Source organism: Somniosus microcephalus, chromosome 13 (assembly GCF_052327205.1).
Source record: "Somniosus microcephalus isolate GS21.2 chromosome 13, FLI_Smic_1.0, whole genome shotgun sequence".
Taxonomy (NCBI): Eukaryota; Metazoa; Chordata; class Chondrichthyes; order Squaliformes; family Somniosidae; genus Somniosus; species Somniosus microcephalus.
In genome coordinates, this window is record NC_140999.1 from 160,621,770 (window position 1) to 160,647,366 (window position 25,597).

Here is a 25,597-nt window from a genome sequence, read left to right on the forward strand (position 1 = left end):
CACGGTTGAGTCACCTTTTTTGTTTTATTTTTATGTCAAAATGGGATGAACAAATTCTGTAGCTCATCCATTCGGTCTTTGAATGTTTGCCATTGCCTATCCACCGTCAACCCTTTGAGTGCCATTCCCCAATCAATCCTACCCAACTCGCTCCTCAGACCATCGTAGTTTCCTTTATTTAAATTGAGGACCCTAGTCTCTGAGTCAACTACTTCATTCTCCATCTTAATGAAGAATTCGATCATATTATGATCGCTCCGACCCAAGGGGCCTCGTACAACAAGATTGCTAATTAATCCTTTCTCGTTACATAATACCCAGTCTAAGATGGCCTGATCTCTGGTTGGTTCCTCGACATATTGGTCCAGGAAACCATCCCGTAAACACTCCAGGAATTCCTCCTCCACAGTATTGTTACTAATTTGGTTGGCCCAATCTATATGTAGATTAAAGTCACCCATGATGACTGCTGTGCCCTTATTGCATGCTTCTTTAATTTCCCTTTTAATGCCATCCCCAACCTCCGCCTTATTGTTTGGAGGTCTATATACCACTCCCACTAACATTTTTTTCCCCTTAGTATTTCTCAATTCTACCCATACAGATTCCACATCATCAGAGCTAATATCCTTCATTACAATTGTGTTAATCCCTTCTTTAACCAGTAATGCTACCCCACCTCCCTTTCCTTTTTGCCTATCTTTCCTGAATATCGACTACCCCTGGATGTTGAGTTCCCAGTCTTGGCCATCCTTGAGCCACGTTTCCGTAATCCCAACCAAATCATATTCGTTTACCTCTATTTGCACAGCCAATTCATCCACCTTATTACAAATGCTCCTCGCATTAAGACACAAAGCCTTCAGGCTTGTTTTTTTAACACTCTTAGACCTATTAGAATTATTATTTACTGTGGCCACATTTGATTTAAACCGTTGATTTCTCTGACTGCCACTTTTGTTTTTCTCCTTCCTATCTTTTGCTTTTATCCTTGTTTCCCTTTCCTCTGTCTCCCTGCTCAGGTTCCCAACCCCCTGCCGTTTTAGTTTAAACCCTCCCCCACAGCACTAGCAAACACTCCCCCTAGGATATCAGTTCCAGCCCTGCCCAGGTGCAAACCATCCGGTTTGAACTGGTCCCACCTCCCCCAGAACCGGTTCCAATGTCCCAGGAACTTGAATCCCTCCCCCTGGCACCATGGGTCGTAGCTATGCCTGCCTTTTCATGGGATATGTGGAACATTCTTTGTTCCAGTCCTACTCAGGTTCCTTCCCTCACCTCTTTTTCTGGTACATTGATGACTATCGGTGCCGCTTCCTGCTCTCGCCTTGAACCGAAAAATTTCATTCACTTTGCTTCCAATTTCCACCCTTCCCTCACCTTCACATGGTCCATCTCCAACTCTTCCCTTCACTTCCTTGACTTCTCTGTCTCCATCTCTGGGGATAGGCTATTGACAAACATTCGATATAAGCCACTGACTCCCACAACTACATGGCCTACATTTCCTCCCACCCCGCTTCCTGTCAGGACTCTTCTATTCTCCCACTTTCTCCGTCTCCGCCGCATATGCTCTGACGATGCCACCTTCCATACTAGTGCTTCCAACATGTCTTCCTTTTTCCTCAACCGAGGATTCCCCTCTACCGTGGTTGACATGGCCCTTGACCGTGTCTGTTCTATTTCCTGCACTTCTGCTCTCACCCCTTCCCCTCCCTCCCGGAACCACGATAGGGTTCACCTTGCCCTCACCTTTCACCCCCCAGCCTCCACATTCAACAGATCATCCACCGCCACCTCCAGCATGATCCCATCACCAAACACATCTTCCCCTCCCCTCCCCTTTCAGCATTCCGAAGGGACCGCTCCCTCCACGACACCCTGGTCCACTCCTCTATCACCCCCAATACCCCTTCCCCTGGCACCTTCCCATGCAAGCGCAGGAGATGCAACACCTACCCTTTTACCTCTTCCCTTCCCACTGTCCAGTGGCTAAAACACTCCTTCCAGGTGAAACAGCGATTTACTTGTACTTTTTGCAATTTAGTATCTTCTTCTTAGGCAGTCCCTCGGAACTGAGGATAACTTGCTTCCACACTAAAAATGAGTTCTCAGGTGACTGATGAGTCCAACGCAGGACCTACAGTCTCTGTCACAGGTGGGGCAGATGGTGGTTGAAGGGTCAGGTGGGTGGGGTACTTGGGTTGACGTGCGCTCCTTCCCGGTTTGCGCTTGGCTTCCGCTTGCTCCTGACGAAGAGACCCGAGGTGTTCGGCGCCTTCCCGGATGCTTCTCCTTCACTTTGTGCGGTCTTGGACCAGGGATTCCCAGATGTCGGTGGGGATGTTGCACTTTTTCAAGGAGGCTTTGAGGGTGTCCTTGAAGCATTTCCTCTGCCCACCTGGGGCTCTCTTGCCGTGTCCGAGCTCCAAGTAAAGCACTTGTTTTGGGAGTCTCGTATCAGGCATGCAGACGATGTGGCCCGTCCATCGGAGCTGAACGAGCGTGATCAAAGCTTTGATGCTGGGATGTTGGCCTGAGCGAGAACACTGACGTTGGTGCACCTATCCTGCCAATGGATTTTCAGGATCTTGCGGAGGCAGTGTTCGTGGTATCTCTCCAGTGCTTTGAGGTGCCTGCTGTACATGGTCCATGTCTCTGAAGCATACAGAAGGGCGGGTATCACTACTGCTCTGTAGACCATGAGCTTGGTGCTGGGTTTGAGGTCCTGGTCTTCAAACACTCTCTTCCTCAGGCAACCGAAGGATGCACTGGCACACTGAAGGCGGTGTTGGACTTCATCATCGACATCTGCCCTTGTTGACAGTAGGCTCCCGAGGTATGGAAAGTGGTCCACATTGTCCAAGGCCTCGTCATGGATTTTGATAATTGGGGAGCAGTACTGTGTGGCGGGGGCAGGTTGGTAGAGGACTTTTATCTTACGGATGTTTAGTGTAAGGCCTATGCTCTCGTACACTTTGGTGAAGGTGTTGACGATGGTTTGGAGTACGGCCTCAGAGTGTGCGCAGATGGAAGCATCGTCTGCATACTGTAATTCGGTGACAGAGGATGGGACGACCTTGGATCTGGACTGGAGCTGACGGAGGTTGAACAGTTTCCTGTTTGTTCTGTAGCTTAGCTCCACTTCAGCAGGGAGCTTATTGAGGGTGAGATGGAGCATTGCAGCCAGGAAGATCGAGAAGAGCATTGGTGCAATGACACAGCCTTGCTTGACCCCGGTCCGTACGTGAATTGGGTCTGTGATGGATCCGTTGGTTAGGATCACGGCTTGCATGTTGTCGTGAAGCAGGTGGAGGATGGTGACAAACTTTTGAGGGCAGCCGAATTTGAGGAGGACACTCCATAATCCCTCATGGTTGACAGTGTCGAAGGCCTTTGTGAGGTCAAAGAAGGCCATGTACTGCAGTTGGTGCTGTTCCCTGCATTTCTCTTATAGTTGACACGCGGTGAAGATCATGTCCATTGTGCCCCTTAGTGGGCGGAATCTGCATTGCGACTCTGGGAGGAGCTCTTCAGCCACTGGGAGAAGGCGATTGAGGAGGATTCTTGCGATGACTTTCCCTGTGGCAGACAGTAGGGAGACTCCTCTGTAATTACCGCAATTGGACTGGTCACCTTTCTTGAAGCTGGTCACGATTACGGTGTCTCTGATATCCCCTGGCATGCTCTCCTCCTTCCAGATAAGAGAAATGAGTTCATGTATTCACGCCAATATTGCTTCTCCGCCATGTTTTAGCGCCTCGGCGGGGATTCCATCTGCTCCTGAGGCCTTGTTGTTCTTTAGTTGCCTTTTCAACCTTATGCCGGGCTGAGGTTGTGCCGAGGTGGTGGCGGGTAGCATGCTGCGGGATGGAGTTGAGGACACTCGCGTTGAAGACAGAGTCTCGGTTAAGGAGATCTTCGAAGTGCTCCTTCCAGCGGGCATTGACTGCCTCTCTGTCCTTGATGAGTGCATCTCTGTCCTTGGCCCGCAGTGGGGTAGGACCTTGGGTGCTTGGGCCGTAGGTGGTCTTGACTGTGCTAAAGAATCCACGCACGTCGCGGTTGTCGGCTAGCTGCTGCACTTTCTCCATCCACCATCTGTTCTTTAGGTCGCGAGTTTTTTGTTGGACCTCGGCCTTCAGGCGTCTGTAGAGTTCTGTTGCTGTTTCCAGATCAGGAATGCCTTGCGCTTGCGGCTTATTAGCTCCTGGATCTCCTGGTCGTTCTTGTCAAACCAATCTTGGTGTTTCCTGGTCGAGTGACTGAGCATCTCTTCACAGGTGCTGATTATGGAGGCCTTGAGTGCAGACCAGGCGCTGTGGACACTCTGTGTCCCTGAATCACTGGGAGTCGCCAGGTTGGTTGTGGGGCGCAAGCAGGGTCTTTAGTATACTGTAGTATAGTAAATTCAGTGTACTGTAGTATACTAAATTCAGTGTACTGTAGTACGTAGTATACTGTATTCGCTGCTCACAATGTGGTCTTCTCAACTTTGGGGAGACCAAACACAGATTGGGCGACCACTTTGCGGAACACCTCCGTTCAGTCCGTAAGGGTGACCCCGAGCTTCCGGTCACCTGTCACTTTAATTCTCCGCTCCATTCTCACTCTGACCTCACCATCCTCGGCCTCTTACACTGTTCCAATGAAGCTCAATGTAAGCTCGAGGAACAGCACCTCATCTTTCGATTAGGCACTTTACAGCCTTCTGGACTCAACATCGAGTTCAACAATTTCAGACTATAACCTCTGTCCCTATCATTTTTTTTCTCTCTCTCACATGGCAGCTATCGATCATTCTGCCATTGCCATTTACACTTCATCTAAAGTCATCTTTTGTTCTTAACTTGTCCCATTACCATCTCCTTTTGCCTTTTACCATCATCCCTTCTGTCTCTTAATCTCTCCTGCCTTCCATCCTATCACAGACCTTCCCTTTTGTTCTTTCCTCCCCTTCCCCCTCGCCTTGCCCCTACACTTGCTTAAAAACCTGTTCCATCTCCAACTTTTTCCAGTTCTGATGAAGGGTCATCGACCTGTTTCTCTCTCCACAGATGCTGCCTGACCTGCTGAGTATTTCTAGCATTTTCTGTTTTTATGTCTTTTAATCTCTCCTGCCTTCTATCCTATCACAAACCTTCCCTTTGTTCTTACCTCCCCTGCCCCTGCACTTGCTTAAACATCTGTAGCATCTCTACCTTTTCCAGTTCTGACAAAGGGTCATCGACCTGAAACGTTCACTCTCTCTCTCCACAGATGCTGCCTGATCTGCTGAGTATTTCCAACAATTTAACGTTTTAATAATGTTGCTCTCCCCAATGAACAGAAAGCTTTTAATCAGTTAATTCATTAATCCTGCCTGCTACCTGCAGATTAGTCTGTTTAGCAAAAAGAGCAGATTTTGTTTTGTTTGAAGTATACAAAACCAGACAAATTTCTGCAAAAGCAAAATACTGCAGATACTGGAAATCTGAAATAAAAACAAAGTGCTGGGCGCACTCAGCAGGTCAGGCAGCGTCCGTGGAGGGAGAAAGATTTAACTTTTTCAGGTTGATGACCTGAAAGGGGGGCAGGCAAAGAACAAAAGGGAATGATCTGTGATAGGTTGGAGGGCAGGGACGATTAAATGACAAAAGAGTGCAAGGCAAAAGGAGGTGATAATGGGACACACATGAAAACAACAGACGGAGGATTAAATGGTTACAGAATGTCCAAGAGAAAATGGGAGCCGTGGTAAAGATCTAAAATAAAAACAGAAAATGCTGGAAATACGCAGCATGCCAGGCAGCATCTGTGGCGAGAGAAACAGAGTTAATGTTTCAGGTGGATGACCTGACGTTAACTCTGTTTCTCCACAGAAGCTGCCTGACCTGCTGAGTATTTCCAACATTTTCTGTTTTTATTTCAGATTTCAAGCATCCGCAGTATTTTGCTTTTGGTTAAGATCTAAAGTTGGCTCCACACTTGCAAGGCTTACATGTGAATAATGGATACTTGAAACTGTACCCCAGGTAGCAGTCAGCACCTGCAGGAGAGGAAGGGAAGAGAGAAATTTATTGTTATATTTTTTTAATCCTGCCATTTTAAAATGATTGCATATTCCTTTATATAAATGAAAATACCGGTTTATTCCCTTTTCATTAAATACTAAAAATTAGATACATCATTTTAATGCCACATATCTCCTTTCCCCTTACCTTCAAAGCACTGTTAGACTACCAACTGGTTTTAAGTCAAACATGTTACTATGGGAGAAGGTTCTGGGTTCAAGTCCCACTCCAGAAACTTGTGCACAAGTATCCAGTCTGAAGTTTCAGTGCAGTACTGAAGGAGTGCTGCTCTGTCAGAGCTGCTATCTTTTGGATGAGCCATTAAACTGAGGCCCCATCTGCCCTCTCAGGTAGATGTAAAAGATCCCATGGCACTATTTCGAAGATGAGCAGGGGATTTCTCCTGGTGTCCTGGCCAATATTTATCCGTCAACCAGCATCACTAAAATAGATTATCTGGTCACTATCTCATTGCTGTATGTGGAAGCTTGCTGTGTGCACGTTGGCTGCATGTTTCCCACATTACAACAGTGACTAACTACACTTCAAAAGGACTTAATTGGCTGTAAAGCATTTTGGGACATCCTGAGGTCACGAAAGGCACTATATAAATGTTCTTTCTTTTCAATCACAAATGGTAGCTACACCTTGAACACTGACGCTAAGGAAACTTGTTCAGGAGATTATACCCAGGATTGTTTAGAGGAACTTTTTGTCTCTTGCCATTGGGTAATATTAAAAAAAAACACATGCACAGAACTTATGGGCTGGATTTTACCAGCCCTGAGGAGGTGGGTTTGGAGGCGGGACTGGTGGGAAAATTTGGGAAAATGACGGCGGGTTCCGATTCCGCCGTCACGCAACTTTGCCAGAGGCGAGCTTGCAGAGTCCGTTTCGGTCGCGCCTCCAGGTGGCGGGACAGGCCCTTAAAGGCACTTAACTACCATTTAATTACCTCTATAATCCCATTTTGAGAGGCCTTTCAAATTTTGCCACGTTTCCAGCATGCTGCACGTCTCTCCTGAAACACGCCAGCTAATCCTGTCGGGTTGATAAGTGGCTGGCTTCCTAACAGCTGCAGCTCCACCATAAAAATGGAGCTCTCAACAAGGATCAGTTGCAGGTGGCAGAACTTTGTTTTTTCAGGTCTTGGAGAACTTCTTGCAGGTTCACTGATCTTGGAAGTGGTGAAGCTGAGATTCCATCTCCACTGTGACCTCCTGGGAATACCCTCTCCCCACATTGACTGAGCGCTTCCTCAACGGAGATATCTACCAGCAGCATGGGAACCATTTATTTCCTTTCATCCTGGTCCTCAGATTCGGAGGACGAGCAGCCATGACAGCAGCAGAACAAGGCACAACAGCAGCAACAACAGCAGCCAACCTGTTGCTCACCCACCTGATGGTGCACAGGGCAGAAGGCGCCAGCGCAGGGAAGCACGTCGCTGCAGGAGATACTCCCAAAACAAGGTTTACAGGATGAGGATGAGTTTCCTCAACATGACTGAGCAGCAGTGCCAAAGGAGGCTGAGACTTTCTCGAGAGGTAGTCGGTGACATCTGCGCAATGCTGCACCAACACCTGGAGCCCAGAGGAGCGGGTGGACACCCCTTACCAGTGGCCGTCAAAGTCACCACTGCACTCAACTTTTTTGCTTCAGGGTCCTTCCAGGGCTCATCAGCAGACATTAGCGGCATCTCCCAGTCGGCCGCACACACTTGCATCACGCAGGTAACCGATGCCCTCTTTACAAAGGTGCACAATTACATACCCTTCTCCACAGTTCAAGCAAGTGTAACCGCGCATGCGGTTGGCTTTGCAAATATGGCAGGCTTGCCAAGGGTGCAGGGCTTCATAGACTGCACACGTGGCCCTTAAGGCACCCCATCACAACCCAGCTCTTTTTGTCAACCGCAAGGGCTTCCACTCCCTCAACGTGCAGCTGGTGTGTAACCACAAGAAGGACATATTGCATGTTTGCGCCAAGTACCCTGGCAGTTGCCATGACTCGTTCATCCTGCGGCAGTCTAGTGTGCCTCCGCTCTTCAGTCCGCCAAACCAATTTTGCGGATGACTACTTGGAGACAAGGGCTATACCCTGAAGACGTGGCTAATGACACCATTCAGGAGGCCATCCAACGAAGCTGAGGAGCGCTACAACTCCAGCCACATTTCGACCAGATCCATCATCACACAAACCATCGGCTTGCTGAAGATGCGATTCTGATGCCTTGACAGATCAGGTGGAGCCCTGCAGTACCCAGCGTCTCCAGAATCATCGTGGTCTGCTGTGCACTGCACATCGCACAACATTGTGGCTTGCAGCTGCCCGAGGAACAAGTGGCTCAGCGCATAGCCTCCTCAGATGAGGAGAAGGAGAACGAGAACGAAGGCCTTTTGGATGTGCATCAACCAGCTGCAGCAGCATGCAAGCACATTGCTGCCCAGGATGCAAGGGATGCACTCATCTTGGCCAGATTTGCTTAAGTTGTCCATTCAAACACATGTGCCTGGCACTTTCTTACCACGCCATAGACAATGGACAAGAATCTGTGGCTTCCTATCACACTGACCACCATCATGACAAATACAATTTGCCCTGAGCCCTCAATGTGGAACTTCCATTTCCGAAATGACAGAGTCCAGAACTTCAACGGTTTGCCATCACTTCATTTTAATACATTAACTAAAAGGATGGCATTTAACAATTAAACACAACAGAACACCCAAGTGACTACCCTTGTGACTACTTGTGCTTTATCTTCCTCTTTCGCGTACTCCTACGTGGTGCTTCCCCTGTGGCTTCAGCAGATGTGGAGGCCCCTTGCTCACTCTCATGCTGCTCCTGCTTTGACAGCTTTGGCGGGCGTCCTCTGGCATTGCGAGTCTATGAGGGCGCGCCAACAGTCTGCTTCTCCTGCGGCTGTGCAGGGTCTTAGACACCCATCTCAGTTGGGTGAGGACTTTGGTGGGGCTTTGACCGAGGGCTCCGCAGCGGCATGGTGAGTGCTTGGAGAGGAGCCCCCACTTCCTTGTTCTCTGCCACCAACATCCCTCTCATGGGTCAGCCCCACGTCAGAGCTAGCAAGTGGCTTGACAGCACCTTGCTGCACTGCAGGGGGGCCATGAGGGCCCGTTTCTGCACTGGCAGTCCTACTCCAGAGGACTTCCATGAAGGTTTGGTTTCTCTGCTCAGTAGCTGTCCATCGCTCCTCCAGAGATGTCAGTCTATTCTGAACATTCACCATGTTTTCCACACTCTGGCGACTTAGCTCCTCCATGGCCATAGCCATTCTCTCCTCTACCGTAGCCATCCTTTCCACGGAGGTAGCCATCCTTTCCACGGAGGTAGCCATCCTTTCTGCGGTGATGTGTTCATTTGTCAATGCCTCCACAAAGGCTCTGCTCATGTTAGTGTTGGATTCCTCCATCCGCTCCACACTCGCAGTGACCCTGGAGACAAAAACTGCCAGAGACTTCTGCACCTGTTCCTGGAATTCCAGCACCGCTCTCCTTCTGGATGGACCCGGAGGCACAGGGTCGACATGCAGCTGAGCAGAGCTGGGAGCACCCTGTGGCCTCCGATGAGGACTCTTCACTGATGTCCCTGTCTCCATCATCTGCTGATGCTCACTTGTGAGCTGTGATACACCAGGTGACAATACTACTCTATGTCCCGAATGTCCCACCGAGGTGTACGTCTCTGTGATGGTGCTGAGTGCACTTAATTCTGCTGATGCTGTGCCCTGAGAGGTTGCAGGTTCCTCTGAGGAGTTGTCCGGCTCAGCCTCTTCCTCCTGGACAGTGGGGAGGGGGGCTGTCGATGGTCCTGTGGGGGAGTAAAGGCATGAGTTAGACATGTGATATAAACGTAGCATGCACATAGAATAGTGCAGATGATCATAAGTCAATCTATTTGAGCATCTGAAGCCATATCAGTCACTCATGCAGTGTCAATGAGAGAGATGCAAAACTATTCTGTCACCAGCTTGCTCTGATGTGCCCCTCTGTCCGTCCCCCACTTTCACATCCTCCTCGGCACCAACGATCTCTAGGGCCGCCTTCTCAGCGTTGGTTAGCTGGGCTACTGAGGGTGGCCCACCTCCTGTCTTCGCACTTTCCCTCTTATTGTGGGCTCTCTTTTCCTGCAATGAGGGACGCAAGTGGAGTTTGAGTGAGAATGATGGAGCGAGTGTAGATAATCCACAGTATAGATGCTTAGAAGGACACAAAGATGGAGTGAGGTGCCAATACTAAGGGCCCTCCCTGTTTGTTAGTTGTTGTCATAGCATAACAGTGATAGGGAGTGTGAGGGCAGCATAGTCAAATAGTTAAGTGATTGTGCACATAGAGAGTGAGGGATGGTTAAGGGTGCAAGGGATGTAAGGGTAAAGTGGGATGTGTAGGGGTAGGTTGACAATGCAGAATGCTGGTGCTGAGAGGAGATGGGGAGCAGAATGAGGGTAAAGGTGATGGTACACTCACTTTTCCTGTTCGAACAAGGTCATTGAACCTCTTTCGGCACTGCAGCCAGGTTCTGCTGCACATCGATCTGGAACTGACCTCCTGGGCAACTTGCAGTCACACAGCTTTGGTCTGCTGAGGAGGTTTTTTCCTCCCAGAGGATGGAAACAGCACCTCCTTTTGTGCTCTGGCTCCCTCCACCAGAGCATGGAGTGAGTCATCATTAAAGCTTAGTGAGGCCTTGGGCCTTGAAGTCGACATTCCACTAGCTCCAAAAACTATTTTGAACAGAAGCAAACACAAGCGTTTAGGCACAAAATGAACCAAAGCTGCTTGGAGCCCTTAGATGCAGCTGGAGAAATTACGTCATCAGAGGCGAGTTTCAGGCCCAAAAGGCTAATTGGGCCAGGGGTTCGCACACGCTGGGAATCAGTTGCTCGATTAGGGCAAAATCGCAATTTTTTCCCACCCGACAGCAGAGGCAGGATCGGGACCCGCCAACCACCTGACCCGCACCCAACCCGTCACCAATGGCAAATTCAAGCCCAAAGTGTCCAAATTGAGCCAAATTCAGTTCAGCCTGGGTTTAGAAACTGATTAGGTTTTTAGCTCCGATAAAAATGGGCATCCAGGAAATCAAAGGCACATTTATCTACAACATATAGCACACTTAGGCATAAAATACTTTTAAAACATATGCTCCATGATGGAAATAAGACCTCGCTAATGTAAGCTAGCCAGTCGTTATCATTTTCCGGGGACAGTCGCCGGATTTGGGAATGTGCCCCCAGGCAAACAACGTCCCCGAAAGAGTACCCAGTTTAAAAGTCTCTTCCCTGATACTGAGTCTTTGATATTTTTTTTTTCAATGCTATTGCACAAAAACACATTTCTTGGAGATTCCTGGCCCGTCTAAGTTCAGGAACTAATTCCTGGAGCTGGTTGAATGGAGGTGTTGATGGCGGCCCCACCTTCCCACAGTGCAGTGCAGCGAAGAAAAGGCCCCAGCTATAGTTTTGGCCGCACTGCACTGTAGGGGATTGAGTCACCTGATCCGTGTTTCATCCAATGGTGACTGACTGGAGGGCGGGACCTTCAAATGCGCGGGAGAAGCCAAGGGCGTGGTGAGAGCTGGTGGGTGAGTCGATTTGATTTACTTCACCAGTTTACCTGTATGCTGCATTGTGTTTTTTATTGAATAAGGGAAGGCAAGCTCTAACGTCTCCCACCGGGAGGAGGTTTTTGAATCTGAAACCTGAGGCAGAAGGTGTTTCATGGAAAATCTCAGTCTGTTGGGAACAGATTTAAAATTGATTAAAATTTAGGGTATTCGGGGACGAGTAGATGGTACAGCACTATTGCCAGAACACACGCATGATTTGTGATTCGGTGTATCTAAGCTGCGCTGCTGTCTGCCAGTCCCACGCAACCCGGGACTGGCTTTTCCAATGTGAAATTTTGCGCATAACTGTGAATGGGCCACACACCCGAAAAAATTGAGGGGTGGGGGCGACATTGCCTGCGTGTCCCCGGATTTGGTTTTGAATATATGGTCACCCTACGCTAATGGACATTTGTAAGTAACAGGTCGTACACTGTGAATTAATTTTCCAATCAGTCTACCATTTTACACTGTGTTCTTAGAGCAGGCCTGAGTCTAAGGCTTTCCCATGACAGTTGCTTCTCTTCCCACTGGAATTATTCATAGGAAGAATTGTTTTTTTGCTCCCACGTACATATCATCAGTGCCAGTGCCTGCACTGCATCTGGATATTAATTTAACTGAACTAACATCTAGAAAGAAGCTGCAATTTAGTATTATGGGAATTTACCAGACACTGGCTTTCTGTCTGCGTACATTTTAGGATTTTTTGAACATTCTAGCTTTCAGAGTGGACGGAGCATGTAGTGTCAATCCATATAGTCTCTGATGTGCAATACCATAGTTAATAGACACATAGAAGATAGGAGCAGGAGTAGGCCATTCGGCCCTTCGAGCCTGCTCCGCCATTCAACGAGATCATGGCTGATCATCCAAATTCAGTACCCTGTCCCTGCCTTCTCCCCATATCCCTTGATCCCTTAAGAAATATATCCAACTCTTTTTTGAATATATTTAATGAACTGGCCTCCACCGCCCTCTGTGGCAGAGAATTCCACAGGTTCACCACTCTCTGGGTGAAGAAATTCCTCCTCATTTCAGTCCTAAATGGCTTACCCCTTATCCTTAGACTATGACCCCTGGTTCTGGACTCCCCGGCCATCATAAACATCCTTCCTGCATCTAGTCTGTCCAGGCCTGACAGAATTTTATAGGTTTCGATGAGATCCCCTCTCAATCTTCTAAACTCCAGTGAGTATAAGCCCAATCGACACAATCTCTCCTCATACGTCATTCCTGCTATCCCAGGTATCAGCCTGGTGCGGTCTCACCAAGGCCCTGTACAACTGTAGCAAGACATCCTTGTTCCTGTAAGGGTGATTGTTAGTTCTATGGCATGCTATTTCATTCACATCATGCAGAAGACTGCAAGTTTCAGTTCACAGGAGGCATGGGTCTGCTTATGGAACTGTCTTTTTGCCGTGACTACACGCCTCCAATCAGCAGAATGATAAGATCATTATATTGAATATTATGACACACATTACACTTTCCATATAATTAGTAATGTCTGCATCGTCATTTAAATATCCTGCAATTTATCACATGGTTCATTTTGCCACTTGTACTTCTGCCATAGAGGAATATAAAAATTAGTTGTCCGTACTCAATTTTATCATTGCATAGCGCAATCATATATGTACAAAGTGCTAAGCTGTTTTGTTGTGTAGAGTGGATTTTTTTTATTCATTCATTCATTCATAAATGCTGGACCCATCTCTTTATATAATATTTATAAAGATGACAGTTTCACTACTTTTAGCTTTCCTACATTATAACACTTAAAAAATTCTTAATTGGCTGTAAAGATGTCTTGAGGTTGTGAAAGACGCTATATAAATGCAAGTTCTTTCTTTGCCATTTGTGTCAATTGTGGCTCTAGCAACAGAATGTTCCTAATCATATTGTATGACCACAAAAATGGATCTTTGTCTATTCTGTTGTATAGGGCACATTACTGTTTACATTGGAACCATTTACATTGCAGACATTTATGATACTTCCAAATACTTTTTGCACTGTATTCTTACTGGGAACCATGCACTGATTCATCGACCTGAAACGTTAACTCTGTTTCTCTCTCCACAGATGCTGCCTGACCTGCTGAGTATTTCCAGCATTTTCTGTTTGAATTCTTAAACTCAGTGGACTGCACCGATAGCATTCTCTTAAGTGAGAATAAACATTTGTACAGAGGAAAGGAACATTTCCAAGGTATTAGAAGCAGTGATGAGAAAACCCATTTGGCCAATCGAAGCTCACCTCTCCTAGTACACTAATTCCTATTGTGGAATTTATTTGTATTTTAAATAACCCTGATGTTTTTGCTTCTTTCACTTTGCTCAATCGCTTATTCCAACAATTTCTTATTCTGATGCTTTTCCAGTTATTGGTTCTCAATTAACTTTTCATTCATTTTGATTTAGGTTTAATGTAAAATGGAGTAACATATTTCAGAAAGTCATATGATAAAAGAATAACTAATTGATGCAGTTGCACATTGCAAAAAAAAATTAAAGCAGTTTTATCTAGCCAAGGTTCCAAACTGTGGACCACATTTTAGGTTATAAACTTAAGATAATCACAAGCATAATTAAATGGAAGGTTGGAAAAAATTCTTTACACAAGGCGTGGTTAAAATTGAAAACTATCTTCCGCGAACTGTTGTTAAAGCGGTGTCCAGAAGTTCTTTTAAAAGGAATTAGATAATTGCTTGAGAAAAGTCAATATTATTGTGAACGAGTGGGAGAATGGGATTAAACTAGCTGGTTCTTGTAGAGAAAAACACCAGTGCAGACTTGATGGGCCAAATGGCCTGTTTTTATGCAGTTTTATTCAATAATTCTACATCTGGCGTGTAAGCCCTGGCAATTTGACCTACACAGCTCAGGCAACTCAAATCTGTTTGTACTTGTATTTCTTATTGGATGGTGTGTTTTGTTTGAATTTTGTGGGCCTGGAGGTTGGGAAAGGGCTGTTCTTGCTGATGGATAAGTCTTAAATCAAAGCACTAAGATCTGATAGTATCAGCAACTTAAGGAAAATTAATTACGATATAGATTTAAAATTCTATATGTAGACCCTGACACAAAATTTGACCACTCCTGGTCTAGCCAGTGACTGAGCTTATGTGTTTATCTGAGCTAAAATTAACACTGAATCAATGATTGTCAAATATATTAACATGGAAATTACTATGAATGGTGTCATCATTAAAATGCTTAATGCACTCATATCAGATACCTCTCTCTGTTATTTTAATGTTTATTTTCAATTGGTTTATGCCTCCATTAAAATAGCAGACAGAGGAATTTGATATAAACACATTAAATATCTGTACAATAACATCGCCAAGAGTAATTTCCAGGCCTTATCAAATATATTAGTTTGAACTCTTCCATCTCCTGAGTGCCTATGCTCAGCTCAATGAGAATAGGAACAAAAGCAAAATACTGCAGATGCTGGAAATCTGAAATAAAAACAGAAAATGCTGGAAATACTCAGCAGGTCAGGCAGCACCTGTAGAGAGTGAAACAATGTTAACGTTTCAGGTCAATGACCTTTCGTCAGAACTGGGGGAAATTAGAGATTTAACAGTTTATAAGCAAGTACAGAACCAGGGAAAGGGAGGGAGGGGAGGAAAGAACAACGGAGAAGAAGGTCTGTGACGGACAGGGTGGAGGTGGAGTGATTGATGACAAAAGGGATGATGATGCAAGGCAAAAGTGGGTGGTAATGGGACAAGTAAAGAAACAAAAGATGGGTCTAGAGGCGACTAGAAACATTACGCTTAGATATAGAACTGCTACATTTACCATAAAAGAAACAGCTGGCACAGTAAGCACAACTGACACATACTGGGATACCTGTGTTAGTTGATCGGGGTCACCGACTGCACAGCCAAAGTTGAAAATGCTAGTAATTTGACATTTTCCATTTTAGTCCTTGGTATGACACTGAGCAATTACTACAATAGTAATGATCTGGACACTTGCTTTTAAGAGAACAGCTGTACTTACTGAGTATTCATGTTATAAATAGCAGCTACATTTTCCCTCACAATCCTAGTTTTTTTTTTAAATTTCTGGCTTCTGTATCTTTGTCACAATTAGCTCTGAAACTATTAACTCACCGTGAATTTTGAAGGTACACAATTTAAAGCCAAATTTATACATGTTATTAAAAATAGCTAAAAGGACATTAAGCACAATGATCATATGTCAAGTATTCCGTTTTTCTGGTGTGTAATATTATCTCATTCCCTCAATTGTATTGTTGCCATGTCAACTCTGTTGTCTCCGTATGACTGAGACAGATTCTCTTTCCTCTGACAGCAGAAACTTGGGTTTTACAAAATACTCCTACCTAGCAATCCAACTTAGAACCTTTTGGTTGTTAAAAAATACAAATTAACGCAGGTAGTGCAATAACATTATAATGTATTAAAAAGGAAGAGGAACTAAATGTACTACCCTAGTTACTAAGGAACAGTAGTCTCAGCCTTTATCAACAAAGAAAGATGCAGACTAGTGGGAGTTGAATTCTCTTTCCTAATGAGCAGGCAGGTCATCATCCTCTTCAAATAAACTCCAAAGAGTGAATTATGCCAAAATGGGAAGGAGGGGAGTAAAAAGACTTATGGTTCACATTTACTGTAGTCAATAGAAGTGGAATACCTGGGAAGTGCTTAAGTGATACTTAAAATTCCAGGGTGTCCCCTAAATCCCCGAGATAAGTGACTTATAACTCCTCAGACTATGAAATTGTTTCTGGTCCAGAATATCCCCATCAACCCAGAATACACATCAAATTAAATGTGTGCCTGGTCATATCTGATTCAGCTGGCAGAACCTACAATATCCACTTTCAACAAATGCACTCTGGCCAGGTGGCTCCTGTTCTACAGCAACAGTTGATCATGTTCACTTTACATCAGTATGTAAATTGGACCAGTGCTACCCATTAGATTTAGCATATTTTTCATTGCGCTCCTTCATATGTTAAGAGTAGTTGCTAAATTTTAGATACACGGTAAGAAGACTTTGTTGAATAACCAAGAAAACAGTGAATCCAACCACTCAGAATCTCTGACTAGAAAAACCCTCCAAATTATCCAGCTTTTACTATCACTAAAGATCAAAGGTAGTACTGATGAGGATCTAGCTCATCCTTCCTAAGTCCCCTCATCGCAGCATCCTCTTGAATAAATCCAGACTTGTTGTCTTTGCAATCCTAAGCAGAAGGACTATATCAGGTATTGATCACTCTGCGTGAAGAAATTCTTCTTGTTCACCAGTCCTGAATTTGTCTTTTCCTAGTTTGTACCTTTTCACCCTTTTCCTATAGTCATGGTATACTGAGAACCAATGCTGTGGCTTTACCTTTTCTATTCTCCTTAGTATGTTAAAGTAAGTAGCTCTCGTTGAAGATCTAGCACTGGCACAGGTACAATGGACCAAATCACTTCCCCCTGTTCTATAATTTTTATGATTCTATAATTCTTTAATACCTCTAACAAGGTCTCCTCTCATTGTCTGATTTTAAAATGCTGGTTGTGAAAACCATTATTTTTAAATTGCCAATGGACATCACTTTCCATTTTCAAAAAACGCCAGGGACATAGCTGATGACATAGTTTAGCAGGGAAAATTTTGAGTTAGGATAGGGTTAAATTCCATTTTGTTTGATATTTGTGAATTCTTAAGGTACGACTTTCTCTCGTTTAAATAATACTGATGTTGGTAAGCAAATGGAGTCTAATCTGATTTTTTAAAAAGCTTTCTCTATTATTGCTTATGACAACAGTGATGTACAACAGGCAAATTAATTCCAGAGGATAAAGATCCTGAAGGACAAAATGTATCAGATAAACTTCTGACTGAAGTACCTTAATAGCAGAGGTAGTCAGGCGCACAAAAGAGCCATTGAGTACTCAAACCTGAGGGCAACTGTAGTATTAATACTCATTGTGTCATTCCTGATTAAGAGGCTTCTTAACATTACAGGAATTTGTGAGGATAATAAATAAAGGATCTCCTCCCCAAAATGGTTGTCAGCTTTAATGGAGTTTGGGATTACAACTAAAAAGTTCAGAGTTAGTAAGGCAAAAAGGTTAGAGGTGAAACTAATCACAATAACATACCAAGGGCTGTAGTGTTTTGAAAGATAGTTCTAAGTTGGGTTAAAAGTAAATGTATTCCAGTCTTGAGGAAATAAATGAAGTTTACTTTCCTGATGTTGAGATATGAGGGAGACACATTTATCCCAGTTTTGCAGACTAGGAAGGAGTGACTAGAACAAGAAAGTGGCAAGAATGATTAATGAGAAGACTGAGTAAGAGAAACAGACCACTTAAGAAACAGAAATAAGTCTGAGCAGGAGTAGAAGCTAAGAGAACTGGAAACTCATTTGAGGGAGAAGCTTAGCAGTTGTAACAAGTTAACTCAATATATAAATTCTCAAAATTTTAGAGACATGAAGTAACAGGTAAATATAAATTTGATACCAGGGCTAATAGCGTTAAATTATGAGGACAGGTTGCATAGTCTAGGCTTGTACTTCCTCAAGTATAGAAGATTAAGGAGTGATATAATTGAGGGGTTTTAAGATGATTAAACGATTTATGGAGAGAAACTATTTCCTCTGGTGAGGGGAGTCCAGAACAAGGGGCATAACCTTAAACTTAGAGCGGGGTGAGGTCAGGAAGCACGTCTTCACAAAGGGTAGTGGAAATCTGGAACTCTTTCCCCCAAAAAGCTGTTAAGACTAGGTCAATTGAAAATTGCAAAATTAAAATTGATAGATTTTTGTTAGGCAAGGGTATTAAATTCTAATTTTATGGAGGAACAGGCTCGAGGGGCTGATCCTGTTCCTATGCTCTTATGATTGATAAACCAAAATGATGATCAATTCGATATTCATTTCTTGATGGCTTGTATGTCAAGATTTAACTAATTTTCAATCAACACTACACTTTGCTCAGTCTATTGCCAAAATATATCCTTGTTTTTCAGATTGGATTAATATAGGCCAACTTAATGTGAGCTAAATACAGCATCATATATTAAACTCTATGGTAAATTCCAACAGGTATAACATTGGGATTTTTCTGCTAATCATCCCCACTTTAAGGGGTACTCAGGTCTGGGATTTAAATTTCCCATTCTGAATTGAGACTCCATTATGTAAGATAATTTTGGCAATTGCCTTGCCAACTAGGAGTGCATATCAGGAATTTAAGTGTGTACTCCCCATGATTTTCCAGGTGGAAAGTTCCTAATATGCACTCTTTCATAAAGTCATTCCTACACATTCCTACACATATGTGTGGAATTCACCCTGATTGTGTTTACTCCGACCTGAACAACACAACAATAAAAACAAAACCACAAAACTAATGGCATAAACCAAATACAGTACAGCGTACTTGGATTCAGAACAACAGGCTATGGCATAGTTAAATCATTCAAGCTATGGATCCCATAACTCCAAAGAACACAGTGGTAAAATTTCCAGTGCAGCATTGCTTTATATTATAGATTTGTTGTACATCTTTTCCATGTTGTAAAATGGCCTTTACAAAATAACTTTCAAAAATAATAACTGGTCTATAAAATTACAAAATTAAAAGTCTTCTAACGTATCACAACTTAAATCTGTCTACCACAGAAAAAAAAATCAAATGCCACGGTTTCAAATAAGGAGTTTAGCCTAACTGATTCACCTAAAGATAAATCGGCAAATATACCACCTGAAACCATGGCAAAGCAACCATTTGAAAGACTGCAATTGAAACCAAGCAAGTTGCTGAATTTACTTTTCCAAAGTAGTTCAAGCTGCTTAATATTTATTTGGATTTTAATAGTTGATGAATGGTTATGAGGTGTAGAAAATACAAAACAACAAAATAAAACAACACCTCAAAATTGAAGCCAAAGTTTGGATTTTACAAAATCAGTGTCATTTGATCCAATTCAAATGAAGTTGTATTTGGAAAATTATTAAATGCTCACTTGTGATATTGATTAGGTTGAGTGAAATATTATTCAATAAAAGTTTTATGCAGCAAATATCTAGATTCAATTTTAATTTTCTCCTCACCCTTGGTTTAAAATGATGGCATATATTTTTCAGTTTAAGACATTTACTAGTTGTTGACTAAATACAGCAGCAATGGTGACCATTTCTATGGAATACTGTGTTGCCAAGTTAAATGGCAACCACGTTCTGCTCTGTTCCAGCACGCTCTTCTGATTCTGGCCTCTTTTATATCCCCCTTCTCTGCACTTCACCATCAATTGCAGACCTTTCAATCCTACACTCTGGAATGCTCTTCCTAACTTCCTCTGACTTGCTTTCTTGCTATCCTCCTTCAAACCTATCTCTCTGATCTTGCATCTCTAACCATTCTTTTACCATTGCCCAGTTACTTTCACCCCTGTGCCTGGGGTGTTTTATTACATTAAAGGCACAATGTAAGGAGAGGAGGTGTTGTTAAATGAGACTAATTAGCCTGTTCCATACATAGCACTTATAAGTAGGTTAAATAATTCAATCTGCATTTAGATTTTGGAGAAATATAACTTTTGCAATGACACTTTGCTACAATAGTAGTGATTAAATAGTTGAATGTTGCGGCATAGGTTTTATGCTCTTTATTAATGGTGTTTGTCTTCTTTGTGCAAGGCAAATCTGATAAACATGTACTCAGTCTCTCCCTTGCTGCAGTTTCTAATTATCCCAGAGGAATTTGTAGAGAACTTGCCAGCTGGAGCCTGGAAGTGATCGGGGAGGATGATAAGGGTGTGTGTGGGACAGGGAGGGGGAGGGGGTGGGTGGTGGGTGGTGAAGCTTCATCTGCTTCAGTCAAACCACAACCTTTGTTCTTCAATTAATTTGATTAAAATTGAGATGGTGGAGAATGTGCCCACACATGTTCTGTCATTGCCACTCTGAGGTAAATGGAAACATTGGTAAATGCTCCCGATGGTAAATCTACTCCATAGCCGCAGTAATGGATTCAGTATTTCTAAAGGGGGTGTCTGGGACCATGGCAGGAATTTTCACTGTCCAACGCGCTGGCAGCGGGGGAGCCCTGTAGCGGATGGGGAACTCGGAAGTTTCAGCAGCGCGTCTGCCAGTGGCTTTTTAACGCAGTCACTGCATTAACATCTGACTTCCGGGTTTCCCAAATAATTAATGCGAGTGGGCATGATGACAACAGGAATGGGTCTATTTCAGCTGAAATATTTAAAGGAACCCTGCGAAGATGAAAGTTGAAAGATTGTCCAGGTGGGGGAACAGAGGAAGAAACTGCATTAATGGAGTCCCAACATGGCAAGGTTGCACCTCGCTTAAATAATGGGCTGGATTTTGATACTGGAGGCGTGTAAGAGGCGGGACTACAACTTTTGGGGTTGTAGTTCCGCCTCCAGCGAGTTGTGGCCAACCCACGCGATTTTCACTTGATTGACCTTGTTGAGCCCGCCCAGCGGGCTCAGCAGGCCAATTAAGGGCCACCCGGCAACAGGTGAGGTCACAGATTGACATTTCATCTGTCAAGAACTTTTGACAGATGAAATATAAGCGTTTGACAGCTCTTGGCGTGGTTTGGAGCCGTTGGGAATCCCACACTTCAGCAATAAAAATAGGGATTAGGCTAAAAACTGCCTGTTAACTACCTGTTAACAGGCAGTTAATTGGCACTAATCCCCTTCCTGCCTCGGGGAGGCGGCTCCCAGCACAAGTCGGGTATCCGCCTCCTTTGAAACTGGCATGGAGGCGGGTTGGGGGCAGAATGGATTCGTGCCCCCCAATTTTGAGATTTTAACCCCCCTCACACGCCTCCACAGCCCAATGAAAATCCTGCCCAATGTCTCCCTACAGCCGAGGTTGCGTTCTGTAAGGACCCGCAGGGAAATTCTCTTCCCAAGCCGACTCCAGCACATCACTCCTCATATGTACTTACCTTGTAGGTGCACCCATTCCTATCTATCCAGGCACCTAAAGTGCATCTTCAGCATTCTGATTGCTTGCTTGATGACGGTTCTCGTGGTCATGTGGCTTTGATTGTATCTCTGCTGGGCCTTATTGTTTGGGCTCCTAAAGGGTGTTATCAGCCACATCTTCAGGGGGTAGCCCTTGTCTCCAAGGAGCCAGCTGTTAAATCTGCTTTGAGGTCCAAAGAGCTCTGGGAGGGTGGACTGGCGCAAGATGAAAGCATCATGGCAGCTGCCTGGGAATCTTGCACACACCTGCGTGATCTTTTTGTGGTTGCTCACGAGCTGAACATTGATGGAGCGGAAGCCCTTGCGGTTGATGAAGATTCCAGGGTGATCTGGGGCTACCTTGATTGCCACATGTGTGCAATTGATGACTCCATGGATCTGTGGGAAGCCAGCCAGAGCCACAAAGCCGAGCGCCCACTCATTCTGATGGGCCTCATCGGTTGCAAAGTGCATATAATTGCCAACCTGGCAAACATGGCATTGATTACCTGAGTGATGGTATTTGTGGGCAACAGATTGCGAGATTCTGCAGATATCACCTGCAGATCCCTGAAAGGAGCCAGAGGTGAAGAAATTGAGGGCGATGGTGACTTTGACATCCACTGGCAAAGCGTGCCCACCAAGTCCACTTGGCAGGAGGCCTTCCGGGAGGCTGCAAATGTCTGCGACCACCTGACGCGCGATACCTTGAGCCTCCTGAGGTACTGGTGTTCCGACATGCCCAAGAAGATGATCCTCTGCCTATATACCCTGTGTTAGAGGCATCGCCTCCTGCGAGCTGCACCCTGTGCTCATCCCCTCCTGTGGAGCTGCAGGTTGGTGAGGAGAAGGCTCCTGCTGCTGGTGCTGTTGCTGCTGATGCTCATATCGGTCCTCATCTGAGGTTCAAGGTAAAGCCGCATAAGCGGCACCCGTGCTGAACTGATGCTTGACAAATGGAAAGTGTAGATCAGACTCACAAAAATCCAAGGTAGCAGAAATGACCTCCAAAGTAGTGGAAATCACCTGCAAAGTAATGAAAGCACACTCTCCAAAAGCCTTTCACTTAGGCAAGGAAGCAGGTATGAGATCTGAGTAATTATAGGATTGCTCACCTTTCATTTGGTCAGCCCCCTCAATTCATGCTGTCATCTCACCTTTCACTGGCGAATTCCAGGAAGTCCGGCAAACCTATGCTCTCAGAGTTAAAGCTCAGATCTGCAGTTAAAACAGTTCCTAATTGCCTCTTAACATCTTTCAATTGCCAACCTGCCTCTCCCTTGGGAGCTTCTCGTACGTAGCTGAAAGCGCTGCAATTAAAAGTGGAAGTCGGCGGGTTCGAGTGGGCTTCCCGGCCCGCTGTCTGTTTCATCCCTTTTAACCACTCACCCGCTCTCAAACATACTCACTTTTTTTAGGTAAAAATTCCCCCCCAAAATCAATCGTTGCAGGGGGTCACCTGAAGTGTGTCAATATTTGCAAAGGGTGCCCTGGAATGTGTCAATATTTGCAAAGGGTGCCCTGGAATGTGTTAATATTTGGAGGGGGTTTCCCCAAACAGAACAGTTTGACCATTGGTATAAACAATTAAATTGGTAAATCTCAATCTGGTGCAGAATTACTGAGAGTTGTGACTTTACCACACCGTTAAACTGAAGGAGATAGATAGATAGAGAGATATAGATAGATAGATAGGGAGATATAGATAGAGAGATAGATAGATAGGATTATATAGTGCCTTTCACAACCTCAAGATGTTCCAAAGCGCTTTGAAGACAATGAAGTGCTTTTCAAGTAGAAAACCCTGAATATTTCAAATAGTTTTATCAGACTGAGCTTGCTTTTATGTTGGATTTAGTAGAGTATTAGGGTCACTGGTTCTTGATGGCAGCAATACCAAAGTAAACTTCACCAAGGCCAGTGGCTGGAAGATCTGGGGGTACAAATTGGGTAATGCCCCCCCTTTGCCAGGGCGCTAATTTTAGTGACCCGAAAAAGTTAGCTCCCCCGTGACCGATTTTCGCAGGTAGCGCCCTGAGAGGGAGGAGGGGTGCCACTGGAAGCGGCCCGCGTCCCTCTTGGGGCGCTGCGAGCCAATATCACGTTGCGCTGCGGTACTGCAGGCCTTCCTCCCCTTATTAAAGGGGAGGGGCCTGGCGCAGCATGACTCGGGGCCCAGCTGGGCCACTAGGGATCGGGAGTGCCGGCAAATGCACCCGGCACTCAAGAGGAGTGCCGGGCTCACGGAGTGCAGCCAGCACTCTATGGGGGGGCTTCACGGGGGCCGGGGACAGCAACGGGGGGCAGGTGCTGGCAGGCGGCCAGCAACAAAAATAGCCACCCGCCAAATCCCCTTTAACTAGCACCGCCCCGGCTGCAGCTAGGCCCCCCTGACCCCGGCGGACAAAGCGTCCGGCGGTAAGTTGGGGGGGGCGCCACCCAATATTCCAACCGGGGCGTGAGCAGGGCGCTGCGTACGGCGATGACATCAGCACCACGTGGCGCTAATGGTTTGCGCCACCGCTAACCTCCCACTGAATTTCACGGGAGGCGTTAGCGGCGCCGCGTCCAGGCGCTCGTTGATTTGCGCCCTGTTAGCGCCCTAAGAGGCGCAAATCAACCGAATTTAGCCCCCCTGATTTTTTTACTGGGTCTTGCCTCCCATTGGTCTTAGTGAATCCAGCACGTTTACCTCAGGGCTGCCACTGTGAGACCATGAATCAGAAACCAACAGTCCTCACATACTAAATCCAGTATAAAACCAGCTGATGCTGACTCTTTGCCAATATAATTGTGACTGTGCTGTGTTGACAGCCCCCATTCTGTTTGAAGATGTGACCGCCTGTTATGTTAACAATAGCATCAAGAACTTCACGGTTGGCCCTTCTGTGTGGGTCATATGCCAACATGCTCAATCCCGCTGGGAGGTGGCTCATGCACAATGGATTAGTTTGAATTAAAACAAAGATGAGGAGAGCAAGAGCAGGGGAGGGAACACCTAAAGGCAGGTAAAGTTGCAACGTCCTTGGCATTGACAACAACTACGGAGAGGGAAATAACAACAGAAGACGCTGGAAAAACTCAGCAGGCCAGGCAACATCCGTGGAGAGAGAAATCGAGTCAATGTTTCAGGTCGAAACCCTTCTTCAGAACTGAGAAAAAAAGGCAGGAAATGAAACAGATTAAAAGGCAGTTTGGGGGCTGGGAAATGGGGGAGGGGATGAAAGAAGAGACATTAAGAGATATTCAAGGTGAGACGAGATAGTAACAGGGCAGGTAAAGAAACAAACAATGGCTCGAGATGAAGTGTGAAATGCGCTGGCAGAGTGAGAGACAGCTGCCTTGTGGGAGAGAGAGAGAGGAAAAGGCACAAACCAAAAGTGTGGATAAAAAATATAATAGGGGCCGAGGTTATGATCTGAAATTGTTGAACTCGATATTGAGTCCGGAAGGCTGCAGAGTGCCTAATCGGAAGATGAGGTGCTGTTCCTCGAGTTTACGCTGAGCTCCCGTGAAACAATGCAAGAGGCCGACTACGGTGAGGTCTGAGTGGGAATGGAACAGTGAATTAAAGTGACAGGCGACCGGAAGCTCGGGGTCACCCTTATGGACTGAACGGAGGTTTTCCGCAAAGCGGTCACCCAATCTGCGTTTGGTCTCCCCAATGTAGAGGATGCGGGGGAGGGGGGGAAGCAAGGGCGGGGAAGGGGGGAAGTGAGGGCGGGGCAGGGGAGAAGCGGGGGAGGGGGTAAGTGAGGGCGGGGGAGGGGGAAAACGAGGGTGGGGGAAGGGAGGGGGGAGGCGATGGGGAGGGGGGATGTGAGGATGGAAGGCGGAGGAGGGGACGTGATGGCGGGGAAGCGGGGGCGGTGAATGTGGAAGGGGGAGGGGAGAAAGCGAGGGCAGGGGAGGGGGAAAGCGAAGGAAGGG

General features: G+C 45.5%; 1 long non-coding RNA gene across 1 annotated transcript in view; it reads right to left on the bottom strand.

Annotated features, from left to right (window-relative positions):
• The window catches only part of LOC147108718 (uncharacterized), a 38,772-nt gene that overhangs the window by 10,045 nt on the left and 3,130 nt on the right, over window positions 1-25,597 (bottom strand). The window contains exon 2 of the long non-coding RNA XR_015080635.1: window positions 5,981-6,028. This is a non-coding gene — a long non-coding RNA (uncharacterized LOC147108718). The remainder of the gene's footprint in view (window positions 1-5,980; window positions 6,029-25,597) is intronic.